The sequence below is a fragment of the Bos taurus genome, chromosome 8 (assembly GCF_002263795.3).
Source record: "Bos taurus isolate L1 Dominette 01449 registration number 42190680 breed Hereford chromosome 8, ARS-UCD2.0, whole genome shotgun sequence".
In the NCBI taxonomy this organism is placed as follows: domain Eukaryota; kingdom Metazoa; phylum Chordata; class Mammalia; order Artiodactyla; family Bovidae; genus Bos; species Bos taurus.
Window position 1 is genome coordinate 71,260,287 of NC_037335.1, and position 20,896 is coordinate 71,281,182.

The following is a 20,896-nucleotide window of genomic DNA, read 5'->3' on the forward strand; positions in this document are numbered from 1 at the left end:
TACCAGACAACTAGGGACTGTCTTCCATGCCAGTCTGCTGATATGATTCAAACTAGGTAATCCTAAACCTGCTTAGCCTGCTTACCTTACCTTACCTTACTGATTCCTTCTTGTGAAAATCAGAGTAAAACTTCTTGCCTACACTTGCTTCTTACTCCTTCTGACTCCCTGACTCCTAACTGGTGATGTTCTGCCCCCCACCCCCCAACATGATGTGCCATGACCCTTCCTTTTGAGATCTATATACCAGGTTGTCTTTTTTGTTTGTTTGACCTTGACCTTGGATTGTGCTTGTCTGCTCAGTCATGTCTAACTCTTTGCAACCCTGTGGATTTTTGCCCACCAGGCTTCTCTGTCCATGGAATTTTCCAGGAAAGAATACTAGAGTGGGTTGTCATTTCTTACTCCAAAGGATCGACCCAGGGATTGAACATGTGTCTCCTCATCTACTGCACTGGCAGGCAGATTCTTTATTTCTGTGCCACCTGGGAGTTTCGTGTTTGTTTTTTTTATTGGAGTATAATTGCTTTATAATGCTGTGTTAGCTTCTGTTGTACAGCAAAGCAAATCAGCTATGAAAGTGAAAGTCTTTTAGTAGTGTCTGACTCTTTGCGACTTCATGGATTATAGACCACCAGGCTCCTCAGTATGGACTATAAATCACAGCAAGATCCTCTATGATCCAGCTCCCAGAGTAATGGAAATAAAAACAAAAACAAACAAATGAGACCTAATTAAACGTGGAAGCTTTTGCACAATGAAGGAAATAATAAGCAAGGTGAAAAGGCAACCTTCAGAATGGGAGAAAATAATAATGAATGAAACAACTGACAAAGATATAATCTCCAAAATATGCAAGCAGCTCATGCAGCTCAATACCAGAAAAATAAACTACCCAATGAAAAAGTAGGCCAAAGAACTAAACAGACATTTCTCCAAAGAAGATATGCAGATGGCTAAATTAAAACACATGAAAAGATGCTCAATATCACTCATTATTAGACAAATGCAAATCAAAACCACAATGAAGTATCATCTCACACTGGTTAGAATGGCTGCCATCAAAAAGTCTACAAACAATAAGTGCTGAAGAGGATGTGGAGAAAAGGGACTCCTCTTACACTGTTGGTGGGAATGCAAACTGGTATAGCCACTATGGAGAATAGTGTGGAAATTTCTTAAAAAACTGGAAATAGAACTACCATATGATCCAGCAATCCCACTGCTGGACATCCACATTGAGGAAACCAGAATTGAAAGAGACACATGTACCCCAGTGTTCAGTGAAACACTGTTTACAATAGCTAGGACATGGAAGCAACTTAGATGTCCATCAGCAGACCAATGGATAAGGAAGTTGTGGTACATATACACAATGGAATATTACTCAGCTATAAAAAGGAATGCATTTGAGTCAGTTCTAATGAGGTGGATGAAACTGGAGCCTATTATACAGAGTGAAGTAAGTCAGAAAGAGAAACATCAATACTGTATAGTAATGCATATACATAGAGTTTAGAAAGATGGTGGTGACAATCCTATCTACAGGGCAGCAAAAGAGACACAGGTGTAAAGAACAGACTTTTGGACTCTGAGAAAAGGCGAGCATGGGATGATTTGAGAGAATAGCATTGAAACATGTATATTACCATATATGAAATAGATGACCAGTGCAAGTTTGATACCTGAAGCAGGGCATTCAAAGCTGGTGCTCTGGGACAACCCAGAGGGATGGGGTGGGAAGGGAGATGGGACGAGGGGTTCAGGGTGGGGGGACACATGTGCACCCATGGCTGATTCATGTCAGTGTATGGCAAAAACCATCACAATAGTGTAAATTAATTATCCTTTAATTAAAATAAATTAATTAGTTTTTTAAGAAAAATATTACTTTAAAAAGAAAAAGTAGAATACTGAAGTGGGTTGCCATTCCCTTCTCCAGGGGATCTTCCTGACCCAGGGATTGAACCCAGGTCTCCTGCACTGGGGGCAGATTCTTTACCATCTGAGCCACCAGGGAAGCCCATGTATACATATATTCTCTCCCTCTTAGACCTCCCTCCCACCCCTCTAGGTCATCACAGAGCATTGAACTGAGCTCCCTGTGTTACATAGCAGCTTCCCACTAGCTATCTATTTTACACATGGTACTGTATATGTGTCAATTCTAATCTCCCTATTTGCCCCACCCTCCTTCCACCTTGTGTCTGCATGTTTACATCTGAGTCTCTATTCTTGCCCTGGAAACAGGTTCATCTATACCATTTTTCTAGATTCCACATATATGTGTTAATATAGGATATTTGTTTTTCTCTGACTTTACTCTCTGTGACAGACTCTAGGTTCATCCATGTCTCTACACAGGCTATTTTTTAAACTGCAATCATCTCCAACTCTGTTGGCTTTGCCATATGTGAATAATAATAAAACCTGTATTTTAAAACACATAGATCATTCCTTTTTATTACCAAATATAATTCCACTGAAGAGATTCACTACAGTTTTTTTATTCATTCATCCACTGAAGAACATATTTGTTGCTTCTAGTTTGGGGAAATTCAAGTAAAACTGCTCTAAACATTCATGTGGAGTTTTTTGCCTGGGCATGGGTTTTAAGGTCAGTTGGATAAATAAATACCATTGATTTCCAGTGCTGGATTATGTGTAAGACTATGTTTTGCTTTATAGGAAATTAGCAGGATGTCTTCAGGGGTGTGGTGGCTAAGATTCCACACACCCAGTGCAGGGACAAGGTTTGATTCCTGATCAGGGAACTAGATCCCACATGCCCCAACTAAGACCTAGTATAGCCAAATAAATAAATATTTTAAAAAAGAAGGAAACTACCAATCTGAATCCCAAATTAGCTGTATCATTTTGTATTCCTGAGAGTCTTTACTGCTCCACACTTTTGCTGAAAGCTAGAAATTTGTCTAGCAACAGAAACTGAGGTAGACAGGCCTTTAGTGTGATCTTGTATGTTAATAGGGATATGCACTGGATTGTGTTTAATATTTTCTCTGTTGGTGCCAGAAGCTTTAAAGTCCTTGTTTATGTTTCCTTTGTTTTCTCTGGGTTTTCTTAAGTACTCTATCTTAGATAAGGTCTAGACCTTGGTGCTCTTTGAGCTGTATTATACTACTATGTCATTGTCATTATACTAGAGACTTGTTGGTATCATGTAAGATATGGGGGAGGGAAAGCACTCTATAGTCTTACAAATAAATCTCAGCCTTTTCTTGTTCTGTGATATCTTTGTCTGGTTTTGGTAACAGAGTGATGCTGGGCATATGCCCAGAGAAAACCATAATTCAAAAAGACACATGCACCCCAATGTTAACTGCAGTGCTATTGACATGGAAGCAGCCTATATGTCCATCAACAAAGGAATGGATAAAGAAGATGTGGTACATATATACAAAGGAATATTACTCAGCCATAAAAATGAACAAAATTTGGTCATTTGTAGAGACATGGTTGGACTTAGATGTGGATGGACCTTACAGAGTGAAGTAAGTCAGAAAGAGAAAAATAAATACTGTATATTAGTAACATATATGTGGAATCTAGAAAAATGGTATAGATAATCTTATTTGCAAAACAGAAGTAGAGACACAGATCTAGAGAACAAACAAATGGACACTAAGGGGAGAAGGGAGCTGGTGGGTTGAATTGGTAGACTGGAATTGATGTATATTCACTATTGATACTATGTATAAAATAGATAACTAATAAGAACCTAGTGTAGCACAAAGAACTCTACTCAGTGCTCTGTGGTGACCTAAATGGGAAAGAAATCCAAAAAAAGGGGTATATATATGTACAGATATAGCTGATTCACTTTTCTGTATAGCAGAAACTGACACAATATTGCAAAGTAACTATCAGTTCAGTTCAGTCACTCAGTCGTGTCCGACTCTTTGCGACCCCATGAATCACAGCACGCCAGGCCTCCCTGTCCATCACCAACTCCCGGAGTTCACTCAGACTCACGTCCATCGAGTCAGTGATGCCATCCAGCCATCTCATCCTCTGTCGTCCCCTTCTCCTCTTGCCCCTAATCCCTCCCAGCATCAGAGTCTTTTCCAATGAGTCAACTCTTCGCATGAGGTGGCCAAAGTACTGGAGTTTCAGCTTTAGCATCATTTCTTCCAAAGAAATCCCAGGGCTGATCTCCTTCAGAATGGACTGGTTGGATCTCCTTGCAGTCCAAGGGACTCTCAAGAGTCTTCTCCAACACCACAGTTCAAAAGCATCAATTCTTCAGCGCTCAGCCTTCTTCACAGTCCAACTCTCATATCCATACATGACCACAGGAAAAATCATAGCCTTGACTAGACGGACCTTTGTTGGCAATGTCTCTGCTTTTGAATATACTATCTAGGTTGGTCATAACTTTCCTTCCAAGGAGTAAGCGTCTTTTAATTTCATGGCTGCAGTCACCATCTGCAGTGATTTTGGAGCCCCCAAAAATAAAGTCTGACACAGTTTCCCATGAAGTGATGGGACCAGATGCCATGGTCTTTGTTTTCTGAATGTTGAGCTTTAAGCCAACTTTTCACTCTCCACTTTCACTTTCATCAAGAGGCTTTTTAGTTCCTCTTCACTTTCTGCCATATTCCAATAAAAAAAAAATCTGTCTTTTCATGGGCCAGTCTCTCAGGGCTGTGAGCTTCACAAGTGTTTCTTAGCTTCTGTCTCTTTAGACAGTAGGTCTAAAGGAGGCTTGAGTCAGAGAAATGACCTTATTCTAAAGGGAATAAGGCTGTGCTAAAGTTTTTCCTTCTGGAGAATAGACCTTGTTATGGAGAAGGCCTTGGTTGTATTTCACAATGTTTATTCTTTCTTGACCTCTGATATAGCCATCCTTCTTGGATTTTCACATTGAGAACCTATGTGTGTCTTGAAAATAAAGCCTAGGAAAGTGTGGCATTCTTTTCAGACTGGCTTCCAGGAGTTTCTCTCTTGAACCCAGGTCTCCCACATTGCAGGAGGATTCTTTACCAACTGAGCTTAGGGAAGCCTGGTCTACACTTAGCTTCCAGTAATCCATCAAAGGACTTTTCAGGTGGCACCACTGGTAAGGAACCCTCCTGCCAATGCAGAAGACATAAGAGACCCAGGTTCGATCCTTGGGTTGGGAAGATCACCTGGAGGAGGGCGTGGCAATCCTGTCTAATATTCTTGTCTGGAGAATCTCACAGACAGAGGAACCTGGTGGGCTACAGTCCATAGGGTCACAGAGTCAGACATGATTTAGTGACTCAGCATGCACTCATGCACTTATATCCAAGATGTTTTTCAGGTTTTTAAAAATCTTTATCCCTCAGTTGATACCATTCTCTGGGTTGGATTATAACTCTGTGAAGTGGCTACAAATGTGGGTAACTAAGTAAAGTGGCTTTTCCATGAAGTTTACTCTTTTTTTTTATTCCTCTAAAAGTTTACTTTGCTGTAGGAATAAAGGAAAAAATAGGCCAGAGAATTAAAATCTAAAATGGATCAATGTTATAACGAGAAAACTTCAAAGTTTTTTCTATGTGGCAAAGCATACATCTGTATCTTTATTAAATGGAGTCACTGCCCAGAAGGTCATAAAATTACATGATATAATTTCCCTGAACCACAGTACTTCCTATGACTCACAGATATGAACTACTTTGTGTTCAACTAGTATTTTTTTTTTTTCTAATACAAACCAGGAGCCAAATTAATTATTAAGCTTTTATGAAAGTGGACAAGATTGTCTTCACTCTTATGCTCTCTCATTAAAATTACAATTTTACTTGATGCTACATCTTTTTTTCTTTTCAAATAAGAGTTCCTTGCCAATTTTGATAAAAATCCAAAGCAATTGGCAGGCAATGGTATTTCCTTCCTCCTCTGCATGTCTTATGAAAATGACCCTCCAATATGGCTTTGTGCAATTTACTTCCCCATTTCTGAAAACATCATTATTAATATTAGCACTCTTTTGAGAAATAGGAGTTTCATCTGTTTATCAGCTAGCTTAACAACAGTCTATCTGAACATATCCAGCACTGTTTCTGGTTATAGGAATTTTACTTCTAATAATGCTTGAAAAGTGAAAGAAAAGTGTTAGTCACTCATTTGTGTCCAACTCTTTGTGACCCCATGGACTGTAGCCCGCCGGGTTCCTCTGTTCATGGAATTCTCCAGGCAAGAATATTAGAGTGGGTTTCCCTTCCCTTCTCTAGGGAATCTTCCTGACCCAGGGATGGAACCCGGGTCTCCTCCATTGCAGGTGGATTCTTTACCATCTTAGCCACAAGGGAAGCCCTTAATACATGCTTGCTTATAGAATGTAAGTCTTATATGTATTCTTTTAACAGGGCAGCATGATGATACTAGTTTATTAGACAGCTCTAAAAATTTTAGTATATAATTCTTTTTTTTTTTTTTTGACTTTCTTTTTTTTTTCTCTAATTTTATTTTATTTTTAAACTTTACATAATTGTATTAGTTTTGCCAAATATCAAAATGAATCCACCACAGGTATACATGTGTTCCCCATCCCGAACCCTCCTCCCTCCTCCCTCCCCATTCACTTAATTATCACTGTAATTTTTGTTAAGTTAGAACATTAATAGGACTGAATATCTTAGTATGGCCACATGGATTGTTTTGAGCATTACTATCCCATTTTTAAAATGACAAAACTGTCTTGAGATTAATGACCTTACTCAAGACTGTGCAGCAGAACAAATGTATTAACCAACTTGTCACGCCATGCCAAGTTATTTCAATATGCAGGAAAGATAAGGAAAGATAGCACTAAGTCATGTCTGACTCTTGTGATCCCATGAACTATAGCCCGCCAGGCACCTCTGTCTATGGGATTCTCCAGGCAAGAATACTGGAGTGGGTTTCCATTTCCTTCTCCAGAGGAACTTTCTGACCCAGGAATTGAACCAGCTCTCTTCTGCATTGCAAGCAGACACTTTACTGACTGAGCTACACGGGACCTCTTCACTCTGCAGGAGAACAGGGTTTTCTGCGGCAAGTGAGTATTTCAACTGGAATAGCAAACAAAAGTGCAATATTTTGATACAAAGACTGGAGAAGAGCTGTAAAAATATAGATACATATGTATATATGACTCTTTTTCGCCATAACATATTACAGAAAAACCCAAACAAAGTTATATATATACATATTTGTGTATGTGTGTGTATACATATGCTGAAGAATAGTTGCTTTTGAACTGTGGTGTTGGAGAAGACTCTTAAGAGTCCCTTGGACTGCAAGGAGATCCAACCAGTCCATCCTAAAGGAAATCAGTCCTGAATATTCATTGGAAGGACTGATGCTGAGGCTGAAATTCCAATACTTTGGCCACCTGATGAGAAGAATTGATTCATTGGAAAAGACCCTGATGCTGGGAAGGATTGAAAGCAGGAGAAGGGGACAATAGAGGATGAGATGGTTGGATGTTATCACAGGGTCAATGAACATGAGTTTGAGTAGGTTGGTGATGGACAGGGAAGCCTGGTGTGCTGCAGTCCATGGAGTCGCAAAATGTCGGACATGACTGAGCAACTGAACTGAACTGATATATACATATATATACATATAACATATTGTACATACATACATACACCTTTCTCCTTCTTCTTTTCATCTATTTATACTAAAAAAACGGAAGGAGGGATTGCATTTGGCTAAGTGAGCTGACAGTTGTTAATATGATAAATTTTGAGTTCCAGAGCATGGGTCACCATATTATGGTCCCTGGGCCAAATCCTACTTGCCACCTGTTTTTATATGACCACATGAGCTAAGAAGGATTTTTACATTTTATAATGGTTAAACAAGAAGAAGAATCTTCTGTGACACACGAGTATGATACAAAATTTAAATTCAGTGTCCATAAATAAAGTTTATTGGAACACAGCTATGCTCACTCATTTACACATTGTCTCTGGCTTCTGTCCCATTTCAATTCAGAGCAGAGTACTTGCAATAGAGACCACATGGCCCATAAGACCTAAATTTTTACTATCTGGCTTTTTATAGAAAAGTGTGCTGATCTCTTTTTAGAGGACTAAACTTCATCCTCACAGTCTTCACCAATGCTTGAAATTCAGTCTTTCAGCTTTCCTATTTTGAGTGGAGAAATTGTTATTTATTAAAATGTACATTTTTCTGCAAGGTAAATACAGTTGACTCATGAATAATGTGATGGTTAGGGTGCTGACCCTCTGTGTTGTAAAATCTACCTATAATTTATTTATGGTTTTCTATTCATATATACGTGATTCTTTGGTGTCTATAGTTCGCATCTGCTAGTTCAACCAACTGCAGATCACATAGTATTGTAGTACTTAATATGGAACAAACTCTGCATATACATAGACCTGTGCAGTTCAAACCCACGTTATTCAAGGTCAACTGTATTCCTATGATTTCCTTTAGGATTAGTAAGACTAAAGACTATTAGGAATACAGCCCTAAAATATATCTAAGGACTAGTTAGAACTAATAGTTGAAAGACTGGAAAGAGCATACAGTGTTCTCTAAATCACTCCAAAAAGATGGGGTTAATAGGCTCTGAATGAGGTGCTGAGTATACACTGAAAAATACAAAGCATATACATTTATGGCAGACTTAGGACCTAGGGTTCAACCCAGGTCTAACTCCCAGATAGCCATAATCACAGTTTTCTTTTCCTGTTACACAATTTTGCTTAAGGTTGGCTCCAATTATATTATTGTAATATTAGCCTAATTTTTATATTATCATGTTGCTGCTTGTAATAATGAACTTGCTCTCAGTTAGTTAAATTTTTTTTTTTTTTAGGAGATGGTGGGCTTTTGACCCAGACCCATACACTTTTGCTGTACCTTATGGTTCCCCTGTGGAGAAGGAAATGGCAGCCCACTCCAGTACTCTTGCCTAGAGAATTCTGTGGACAGAGGAGCCTGGTGGGCTGCTGCCCATGGGATCACACAGAGTCGGACACGACTGAAGTGACTTAGCAGCAGCAGCTGCAATGTGGTTCCCCTGGGGGTGGCCGTAGGAGGGAATGATCCCTACCCAAGTCATACCGTGTTCCACCTTGTATCTCCTCTACTCCAGTTTACCAGGTTGAATCTTATGTGTGTGCATGTGTGTGCTCAGTCACTCAATCGTGTTTGACTCTTTGCGACCCCATGGACTATAGCTACCAGGCTACTCTGTCTGTGGGATTTCCCAGGCAAGAATATTCGAGTGGGTTGCCATTTCCTACTCCAGGGCATTTTCCCGACTCAGGGATCAAACCGCATCTCTTGCATCTCCTACATTGGCAGGAGGGTTCTTTACCACTGCACCACCTGAGAAACCCAAACCTTATGGAATTATCATTCAAAAAAAAAAAAAAAATGAAGTTCAAAAACAGTTCCATGAGATGCAACCTAACGTGTTCATTCTGAGATGCTCTTGTATGGGAAAGGGCTATATAATTCTCTCTCAGCATGTTGTTAGGGGAGTGGGTTGCAAATTAGACACTTTCCTTTTAGTGCCAGTAGGAGAAAACACACTTTTTACTACTCTCTGTTTCTCTCTTAAGGCACAGGTCCCTGCAACATCTACCATGTACACCTATTCTCCAAAAACTCAGTGAACCAGAATAAATGTTTTTATTAATTTAGGTATGATCTTATATTATGATGGCAGTCATATGATCAAATATGTGTGTGTGTGTCCATATCTTTAATTATTTCCTGTGTTAAGAAGGAAACGCATCCAGATTCACTGGACTTAACTCCCACACAATTTTCTGACCAAAATGCCATGAGTTTAATATTGACTTCTTATCTAAAATTAGAGGCAATTGAAATGAATTATAAGGTGTTTCATAAGATTCTTTTAAAAATAGTTCTTACCTATGTTTGTAATTCTTCATAATATCCTTTTCCCTTCACCTCTACTCTGTGTGGGGCTATTTGTCCCTGCAGATTTTCTCATATCCTATTTTTTTTCTCCTTTAGCTTTCATTAATTCTGGGCTGTTGATACTGGTTTAAATTGTGGTTTTACTTTTTCCTGGTTGAAAAAATAAAACAACATGTAAGGAAAATTATCCATACAAATGACTCAGTGTTTATAGATCTTTTGCTGGAGAAAGAAAATACCTGGCCTGTTGGCACAGAGAAGAGTTAGGGTTAGTGTGGACTTTGAGAGAGAAAAAGAGAATTTCTAAATATTGCATGCACTGGGTTCAATCCCTGGGTTGGGAAGATCCCCTGGAGAAGGGAATGGCTACCCATTCCAGTATTCTTACCTGGAGCATTCCTTGGCAGGCTACCGTCCACGGGGTCACAAAGAGTCGAACATGACTGAAGGACTAATACATTTACTCTTTTTCATGAGCTTCCAGGGAGAATCACTATGGTGAAATTTACGTGGAACCTGTCTGAACCTTAGCTGCTCACAACACAGATGAAAGGCTTGTGAGAACCAGATCTCTCTTAAGTTAGAGAAACAAGCAAGGTTGATTTTACAGGTGATTTTAGCTTTCCCTCTTAAACTCAAGTGGCAGTTTAATTTAAAGGCAGTTAATTGCCTTTCCTATGTTCATGGTTAGGCAATGGCACCCCACTCCAGTACTCTTGCCTGGAAAATCCCATGGATGGAGGAGCCTGGTAGGCTGCAGTCCATGGGGTCCCTAGGAGTTGGACACGACTGAGCGACTTCACTTTCACTTTTCACTTTCATGCATTGGAGAAGGAAATGGCAACCCACTCCAGTGTTCTTGCCTGGAGAATCCCAGGGACGGGGGAGCCTGGTGGGCTGCCGTCTATGGGGTCGCACAGAGTCAGACAAGACTGAAGCGACTTAGCATAGCATGGCATGTTCATGGTTAGATAACAACCACAAGTATTTATGTTATGATTAAAATTCACAGACTAGATCATTGAACATTTTGCCTAAAATGCACCATATAACTGGAAACCAAATTTACTGACCCTGTCATTCTTTGTTTTCCTAACACTATTGTTTAAAACTAATAGGCACAAAACTCTATGCTCTGGGATGACCTAGATGAGTGGGATGGGGGTGATTGGGTGGGAAGAAGGTTCAAGTTGGAGGGAATGTATGTATACACATAACTGATTCACACTTCATTGTATAACAGAGACTAACACAATAGTATAAAGCAATTATGCTCCAATACAAAATAAAATTAAATTTAAAAATACCCCCAAACAAAAAAGACACTTAATAGGCTTTTGGGATATGCATTTTACCACTGTGAGCTTCCCAGGTGGCGCTAGTGGTAAAGAACTTGGCTGCCAATGCAGGTTAGAAGGAAGAGATGTGCTTTTTATCCTCACTTGGGTTGGGAAGATCCCCTGGAGGAGGGCATGGCAACCCACTCCAGTACTCTTGCCTGGAGAATCCCATGGACAGAGGAGCCTGGTGGGGTACAGTCCATGGGGTCATAAGGAGTCAGACATGACTGAAGCAACTTTGCATACATACACATTAACTAAACTACAGATTCTATTTGGATGTCACCAGTTGATCAACTGATGTTCTCATTCTATTCCAGGATCTAAGCCAGGATACCACATTGCATATAGTGTATTACTTTTCTAAAAAGATAAAGCCTCCAAAACTCACTGAAAAGTAATAACAATATAAAACCTCCTAAATGAGGAAAGTCTGCTTCCCTGGTGGCTCAGAGGATAAAGGGTCTGCCTGCAATGCGGGAGACCCAGGTTCGATCCCTGGGTTGGGAAGATCTGCTGGAGAAGGAAATGGTAACCCACTCCAGTATTCTTGCCTGGAGAATCCCACGGACAGAAGAGTCTGGCGGGCTACAGTCCACGGGGTCACAAAGAGTCGGACACGACTGAGTGACTTCACTTTCACTTGAGGAAAATGTCAACATTTGAGCATAAACGGGCTGTTTTCTAGGTTCAGTTGCTGAAGAAAAAGGGAGTAAGGTGATAAGAAATGTAACTATTCATTGTCTGGTACTGTTTCCTGTACATTCTTTATGGCAATGAGGAAACTGGGGGGAGATATTTGTATACTTTTTCAAGGAATTTGATTGAAAAAATGTATATTTCTCTGCATGACAACTATCCAAAACAACATAATGTTAGTCTGGTTAAAACTATATCGACCAAGTATACTTTAATCCTGCTTAGAAACTCTCACTGCTGCTGCTGCTGCTAAGTCGCTTCAGTCGTGTCTGACTCTGTGTAACCCCATAGACGGCTTTATGAGAAACTAAACAAAACAAAATGTGATTTTGTACATTTTTGTGTTCTGTGCAGGGGGTGGGGAACAAGAAAGAGATATTTTATGTTTAGGAATACCTATGGCTTAAAGAGGGATGTATTGCCAACTCTACTTAAAAGAAATCAAATTGTGCTGTTTGATTCCATTTATCTTGCTTGGACCCCCTTCTAGACAAGAGGTATTTCTTTGCAAGGTTGCCCATGCAAGGTTCTGAGACAGAGTAAAGCTATAAAAGTCATTCAGGTTTTGTGTATCTGAGTACTTTCTTACTGATGCATATGACACCCAAGGAACTCACTTATTTCTTGTCCAGAAACCTGAATTTATTCAATGAAAGAATAAGTATTAATTGACCTATTTCTTTTCCCCAACTGCAGCACTCCCTTCCCTAAGATAGGACTGTATCTGAGGATTTGTCTGGCCTTATGAAACAGAGAGCGGGTTCTACTGGGAAAATTCAGAGACTCAATCTCATTGACTTAGAAAGCCTTTTTTTTTTTCCCCCAGGGTTTTTTCAGTTAGTGGGATGATAAGAAATTCCTGTTGTGGGATGAAACCAAATAGCTGAATTTCAGATAGCTTTATTGGGCTCTTTGATGCCTAAAACAGATGATTGGCTGACATCTTGTACAAATTTGCTATGTTGATTTCCCTGCTACCACATGCTTTGCAGTGGTATCTAAAATAACCACTGGTATTTTAAAAGCTGGGTGGTCTAATTCTGGATAGAGAATAGGGAGGGAACGATAGACTTCCAAACCTATGAAGAATAAGCATCGCTGAGGCAAAGGCACACTTGTAAAGCTAATCTTGCTTAGGAAGCCTTGCTGTATAATGGACCCACATAGACTTTGGAGTAAGGTAGAGCTGGGGCTTCCCTGGTAGCTCAACTGGTAAGGAATCTGCCTGCTTGCAGGAGACCCTAGTTTGGTTCCTGGGTCAGGAAGTTTGCCTGGAGAAGGGATAGGCTACCCACTCCAGTATTCTTGGGTTTTCTTGGTGGCTCAGATGGTAAAGAATCTGCCTGCAATGCCGGAGACCTGGGTTCGATTCCTGGGTTGGGAAGATCCCCTGGAGGAGTGCATGGCAATCCACTCCAGTATTCTTGCCTGGAGAATCCTCATGGACAGAGGAGCTGGCAGGCTGCAGTCCAGTGGGGTTGCAAAGAGTTGGACACAACTGAAGTGCCTTAGCACACATGCAGAGCTGGGTGCAATTCTGGCTCGATCACCTACATGCTGTGGGATTTCAGGTTTGTTCCTTAGCCCCACTGATCTTTCACTTCCTTATTAACTGGTGATCCTATTTCCTCTCTGAAGAATTATGAGGATTAACTGAAATAATGTCTATAAAATATTTGATACATAATAGTCATTCAATTATTTGATTATTCTCTCTTTGGTTCTGCTTCTTCCTTGAAAATCATGCCACATTGATCCCAAAGACATAATTCTAATGTAATCATATTTTTAAAATGTGTGATGTTCTGGTTTATTTACTACTTTTTATTTTAATTTTTTTTTGTGGTAAAAGTCACATAACATAAAACACTATTTAAACCACATTTAACTGTACTTTTAGTGGCATTAAGTGCATTCACCTTGTTGTGCAGCTTTCACCATCATCCATCTCCCCTGTTTTTTACCTTCCTAAACTGAAACTTCGTCCCCATTAAAGTCTACCTCCCCCTTCGCCCTTACCACTTCCCCACACCCTGGCACCTGACATCTACCAGTGTACTTTCTGACTCTATGAATTTGACCATTCTACATACTTTGTGTAAGTGGATTGTTTTGAAGCAAGCAAAGAGTGAAATGAAAACAAGAACACCTCAGTATTTCCCAATAAAGTTCTGTCCATGCTCGTGCTCAATCGTGTCTGACTCTTTGCAACCCTTCAGACTGTAGCCCACCAGGCTCCACAGTCCATGGGGTTTTTCAAGCAAGAATACTGGAGTGGGTTTCCATTTCCTTCTCCAGGGGATCTTCTCGACCCAGGGATCAAACCCTGGTCTTCTCTGTCTCCTGCTCTGCAAGTGGATTCTTTACCGACTGAACCATCAGAGAAGTGCCAATAAAGTTAAGTAACTTGAGAATTTGGGATGTGCATGTAAAGACATACCTTTTTCAATCATGGGATCCCAGAAAGGACACCACCCTTATGGCAGAAAGTGAAGAGGAACTAAAAAGCCTCTTGATGAAAGTGAAGGAGGAGAGTGAAAAACTTGGCTTAAAGCTCAACATTCAGAAAACTAAGATCATGGCATCCGGTCCCATCCCTTCATGGGAAGTAGATGGGGAAACAGTGGAAACAGTGTCAGACTTTCTTTTTTGGGGCTCCCAAATCACTGCAGATGGTGATTGCAGCCATGAAATTAAAAGACGCTTACTCCTTGGAAGAAAAGTTATGACCAACCTAGATAGCATATTCAAAAGCAGAGACATTACTTTGCCAATAAAGCTCCGTCTAGTCAAGGCTATGGTTTTTCCAGTAGTCATGTATGGATGTGAAGAAGGCTGAGCACTGAAGAATTGATGCTTTTGAACTGTGGTGTTGCAGAAGACTCTTGAGAGTCCCTTGGACTGCAAGGAGATCCAACCAGACCATTCTAAAGGAGATCAGTCCTGGGTGTTCTTTGGAAGGAATGATGCTAAACCTGAAACTCCAGTACTTTGGCCACCTCATGCAAAGAGTTGACTCATTGGAAAAGTCTCTGATGCTGGGAGGGATTGGGGGCAGGAGGAAAAGGGGACGACAGAGGATGAGATGGCTGGATGGCATCACTGACTCAATGGACATGGGTTTGAGTAAACTCCAGGAGTTGGTGATGGACAGGGAGGCCTGGGGTGCTGCAATTCATAGGGTCACAAAGAGTCGGACATGACTGAGCAACTGAACTGAACTGAACTGAACTTGAGAATTTGGGATGTGCATGTAAAGACATACCCTTTTCAATCATGGGATTGAAATTATACTGTGACTTAAAGCTCCTATCAGTCAAATTTCCAGAACTAGCTACTCTGTAGATACCATGTACTAATCACTCAGTTTCTAGATTCATTTGTTCTGTTCCCTCACTAAGTCAGAAATAAATGAATCCCAAATGATTTCCAGCAATTCTAGCATGAGTATCATTTTCTTTAAAGTCAGTCATTACACTTCTTCCCCTGATGTGTATCTAACTTTTTTCCTGCCAAGCAATTTCTGAAATAAAGACTACAAAAAATGACAAAAAAAGTTTATTTTCAAAATATTTCTAGCTACTTTAATTGAAAGAAGATGAAATGTAAAACCATCTGATCTAACACTCATATGATATATTTATGAAGATCTAAAAAAATTGTAAGAATGAAAAAAAAGAGAATTTAATTGTATTTTATTAGAGAACAGTTTTGTGCTATAAATGTGCTTTTAAAAAATGATTGCACCATTTCTTAATAGTTTGTGCCTCTAAAAATTGGATCGTTGTTGTTCAGTTGCTCGGTCTTGTCCAACTCTTTGTGACCCCATGGACTGCAGCACACCAGGCTTCCCTGTCCTTCACCATCTCCTGGAGCTTGCTCAAACTCATGTCCATCTAGTCGGTGATGCCATCCAACCATCTTTTCCTCTGTCATTCCCTTCTCCTTCTGCCTTCAGTCTTTTCCAGTATCAGGGTCTTTTCTAATGAGCTGGCTCTTCGAATCAGGTGGCCAAATTATTGCAGTTTCAGTTTCAGCATCAGTCCTTCCAATGAATATTCAGGATTGATTTCCTTTAGGATTGATTGGTTTGATCTCCTTGCAGTCCAAGGGACTCTCAAGTGTTTTCTCCAACATCATAGTTCAAAAGCATCAATTCTTTGGTGTTCAGCCTTCTTTATGGTCCAACTCTCACATCCATATATAACTGCTGGAAAACCATCAGATCAGATCAGTCGCTCAGTCATGTTTGACTCTTTGCGACCCCATGTATCGCAGCACGCCAGGCCTCGCTGTCCATCACCAACTCCTGGAGTTCACTCAGACTCACGTCCATCGAGTCAGTGATGCCATCCAGCCATCTCTTCCTCTGTCGTCCCCTTCTCCTCCTGCCCCCAATCCCTCCCAGCATCAGAGTCTTTTCCAATGAGTCAACTCTTCGTATAAGGTGGCCAAAGTACTGGAGTTTCAGCTTTAGCATCATTCCTTCCAAAGAAATCCCAGGACTGATCTCCTTCAGAATGGACTGGTTGGATCTCCTTGCAGTCCAAGGGACTCTCAAGAGTCTTCTCTAACACCACAGTTCAAAAGCATCAATTCTTTGGTGCTCAGCCTTCTTCACATGTGGTCATCCATACATGACCACAGGAAAAACCATAGCCTTGACTAGACGAACCTTTGTTGGCAAAGTAATGTCTCTTTTTGATTATGCTATCTAGGTTGGTCATAACTTTCCTTCCAAGGAGTAAGCGTCTTTTAATTTCATGGCTGCAGTCACCATCTCCAGTGATTTTGGAGCCCCAAAAAAGAAAGCCTGACACTGTTTCCACTGTTTCCCCAGCTATTTCCCATGAAGTGATGGGACCAGATGCCATGATCTTCGTTTTCTGAATGTTGAGCTTTAAGCCAACTTTTTCACTCTCCACTTTCAAAACCATAGCTTTAACTATACGGGCCTTTGTTGGCAAAGTAATGTCTCTGCTTTTTAATATGCTATTTAGATTGCTCATAGCTTTTCTTCCAAAAACTTAGGTTGCTTAATTTAAAATGTGAATTCTTAGGTTTCACTAACAAAGATGCTGAAAGAGTGGGTTGTGGTGCTGCCCCTGTAATATTATATTTTTTAAAGGTTTTTCTTTTAATGGGGACCTTTTAAAAAATCTTTTTTGAATTTGTTCCAATACTGATTCCATTTTATGTATTGGTTTTTTTTTTGGCCTCAAGGCTTGTTGGATCTGAGCTCCCCTCCTAGAAACTGAACCTACAACCTCTGTACTTGGAAATGAAGTCTTAAACACTGGACTACTGGAGAAGTCCCTATAATATCTCTTTTAAAAAAGCACAAGGTGAATATCTGGTAGATTTTCTTTATCCTATATTTTGTGAAACAGTTGGAGAATGGAATTTTTTGGTGCGCAGGTCTTTGAGAAATCAGTTCTATTTGTTTTTCACAGAATCATTCAATTGGCCTATTATTCTGAATTGTTTCCATCATTGTTAGTCCAACCTTCCACAATTCCAATATCCCAAGGAGTTCAAGATGCTCTCAACTTAAGAAATAAGCCAAGGTAATTTAAAAATTGTAGAAATAGCAAACATCCTTATTTAATAGGTATAGAAATGTTTCAATTATTCAAAGAAAACTGTGGGGAATGCTCAAAGCTAGCACAATGAGTTAATGAAAGACACACTTGGCTAAAGTTACCTAGAATTGTAACTGACATTAGAGAATTGCATCTTGCATGCTGAATCTAGCAGTAAATTTGTTTAGAATTTTAACCTAGAGACTGCTGGTACAGACCAGAGCTTTTCAGTCTGTCATGTGGACTGATGTCCATTCTTGAACTGTTTGTTACCAGTTGGTGACAGAATAAGCACAAAAATTAAAATTCGTTTTTCTGAAACTGGAATAGCCTTTTGAAAGAGTAATTTTATGTTTGTTGTATCTAATCAGTAAAAGAAATTGGTCCTGCATTTCATATGTCTTTCTTACCATTTAACTTTTCTAGTAATTCATTTTGATTGAATTTATAAAGTGATTGAAACTTGATGGATTGGAGATTTTAAATAAAATTGTTCTCTCACCACTGATGGTTTGAGAAGCACGGGTTCTAGATCACCTTATTTGCAGTTTCTTTGAGATGGTTATTTAAGATTACTCAGAAATTGACCATTTCTTCTACTTCCTGACTCACACCATGGTTGTTGCCAACCCGGTTTATAGCTAGATGGTGAAGATAAAGGGAACTATCTATTATATTTATTATAGTATATCCACTTTGTTTCAGAAAGGACTTAAGGAGCCTGGCTTAGGGGCTAAGAATGCAGAGATAGAGTAAGGCTCTCTAAATTTGGAAGACATTTTCTGTTTTCAAGTTAAATTTTAATGCCCTTTAGATGAGGGACCTCCTTCTTTTTCTCCTACCCTCTGACAGATGATTAGTGAATGGGAGCTGGTCTTGTCTGCTTCATATTTGGGTTTATGTGGGTGTCAACTCTGGGTCATGTTTTGACTATGTGTAAGGCTACTTATCAAGTGGAACACAGAGAAAGCTTCTCGGAAAATTAAGTATGAATCATATCCAGTATTATTTACTGGTTTCCCTGGCCTATGTGCAACTTATAACTCCCAGAAATTAAATTTTTTGGGGTGAGAAGCTTTACCTATTAATACTGATGACAAAATTGTTGTTTAATTGCTAAGTCGTGTCCGACTCTTTGGATCTTCAGGTCCAACAGACTGTAGCCCACCAGACTCCTCTGTCCATGGGCTTTTCCAGGCAAGAATACTGGAGTGGGCTGCCATTTCCTTCTCCAGATGAAAAGTACACATTTATTATTGACTTGGCCTAAAACTTCATTCAAGTTTTTCCATAATGTCTTAACCCAAATGAACTTTTTGGCCAAACCAATGTATTTTTGAGTTTCATTCCTCACCAGTTAACTGTACCATGTATTGAAATAGATGATGATAGGGAGTCTTCAAGTCCAAGGCCAGAATTGTCAGAGTCCATTAGATTCTACCTATTAACCTGTAATCACTAGCAGATCTAACTCTTAATTCTGCAATAGATGCTTCCACATAATACTGCAAATAACATACTTTTCTATGTCTCTGTGTTTGTTTCTGGTTTCCATTGAAGCAATTAGCACACATTTACTGGCTTAAAAGAGATGTATTTATTCTCTTATATTTTTGGAGACCAGTCACTTCAGTTGTGTTTGACTCTTTTTGACCCTATGGACTGTAGTCTGCCAGGCTCCCATGTCCATGGAATTCTCCAGGTATGAATACTAGAGTGGGTTGCCATTCCCTTCTCCAGGGGATCTTCCCAACCCAGGGATTCAACCTGGATCTCCTGTGTCTCTTGCATTGCAGGCAGAGAAGCCCTTATTTACTTACAGTCTTGCTAAAGATATATGATAATAGCTATTTTTTCCATGCAGCATTGGTAAACCTATATACTGTCAATTTTTTGTTACCTTGATACAGTTTTAAAAAATAGTAACATAAAAAAATCTCTTAGTCCCTTTTTATTCTTCCTAACACGTTTTTGAAATGTCAAAGCAGAGACTACAGAAAGGTGGTTAAGACTACATACTCTGTAGGCTAAAATTATGTAGGTTAAAATTAGACAATTGTGTTCAAATCCTAACTCTGCCACTTACAATCTATTTAACATTGAAATAAACCTATTTGTGCCTTATTTACTTCATTTGTAAAATGGATAATAGTATGTACTTCCTAAGCTTCTGATGAGAATGAAATGAGTTGTAAATAACAGAATCATACTTGAAAAATATAGTCAGTGCTCAATAAATGTGCTGTGTGCTGTGCTTAGTCACTCAGTTGTGTCTGACTCTTTGTGACCCCATGGACTGTAGCCTGCCAGGCTCCTCTGTCCATGGGGATTCTCCAGGCAAGAATACTGGAGTCGGTTGCCATGTCCTCCTCCAGGCAATAAATGTTAGCTATATCTATTATTACTAAGAAAATATAGATTAGCTCACCCTGGACCAGACACTATGTGAGATCTTAGAGATTTTTTTCATATGTATTATACCATTTCATACTCTTAATAAAAATTACAGTAAATATTGAGTGCTGGCTTGCTCAGTTTTATTCCATCTACTTCTAACATGTTTGTCTTGCATCAGTTCCACAGGAAATAGATTCTAAGGTGAATATTCGTATTCAGAAAGTTGGTATTAAAGTAACCATGAGATCAATAGCTGTAGAGAGTAAAGCACAGAGAATTGGACAGAGAAAGGAATTAAACCTCGAAGCCACAGCCAATCAATTACACGAGGACTTCTGGAGCTGGGATGACCTATAGAGATATACTGCCTTGAGGCAAAGAGTCTGGTTCTTTATACCCTCATGTGTTTATATGTGTGTGTGTGTGTGTGTGTGTGTGTGTGTGTGTGTGTGTGTGTGTGCTCAGTGGCTCAATCATGTCTGGCTCTTTGTGACCCCATATCCTCATTTTGATGTTGTTTAGTGGCTAAGTCATGTCCAGCTCTTTTGAGACCCCATGGACAATAGCCTGCCAGGCTCCTCTGTCCATGGGATTTTCCAGGCAAGAATACTGGACTGGGTGGCCACTTCCTTCTCCAGGGGATCGTCCTACCCAGGGATTGAACCTGTGTCTCCTGCTTGGCTGGCAGGTTCTTTACAACTGAGCCACCTGGGAAAGCCCCATACCCTCATGGGGATCAGTAATTAGAAGTAGTGTGCCTCTGGGAGTGGGCTTGCTCTTGAGTGAGGTAGCTCTCTACCATTGATGGATGGTAATTCCCAGAGAAAGACTTAGCTGGAAAATGTCAGCTACAAATGATCTTGGCAGCTGGAGTAACATGGTCCTATTCCTGAAGGGGCATCTGCTCAGTGCCCCAAATAACCTTACCAACACCGCCCTCCTGAACTAGATGTGCTTTAAGCCCAACATGTCAGGGTCTCC

General features: G+C 39.9%; 1 long non-coding RNA gene across 1 annotated transcript; it reads left to right on the plus strand.

Moving 5' to 3' along the window:
* The first annotated feature begins 1,761 nt into the window (after nucleotides 1-1,761).
* Nucleotides 1,762-19,780, plus strand: LOC132345974 (uncharacterized). Its single transcript, XR_009495621.1, has 2 exons — nucleotides 1,762-17,281; nucleotides 17,390-19,780. It is a non-coding gene; the product is annotated as an uncharacterized lncRNA (long non-coding RNA).
* The last annotated feature ends 1,116 nt before the right edge of the window (nucleotides 19,781-20,896 follow it).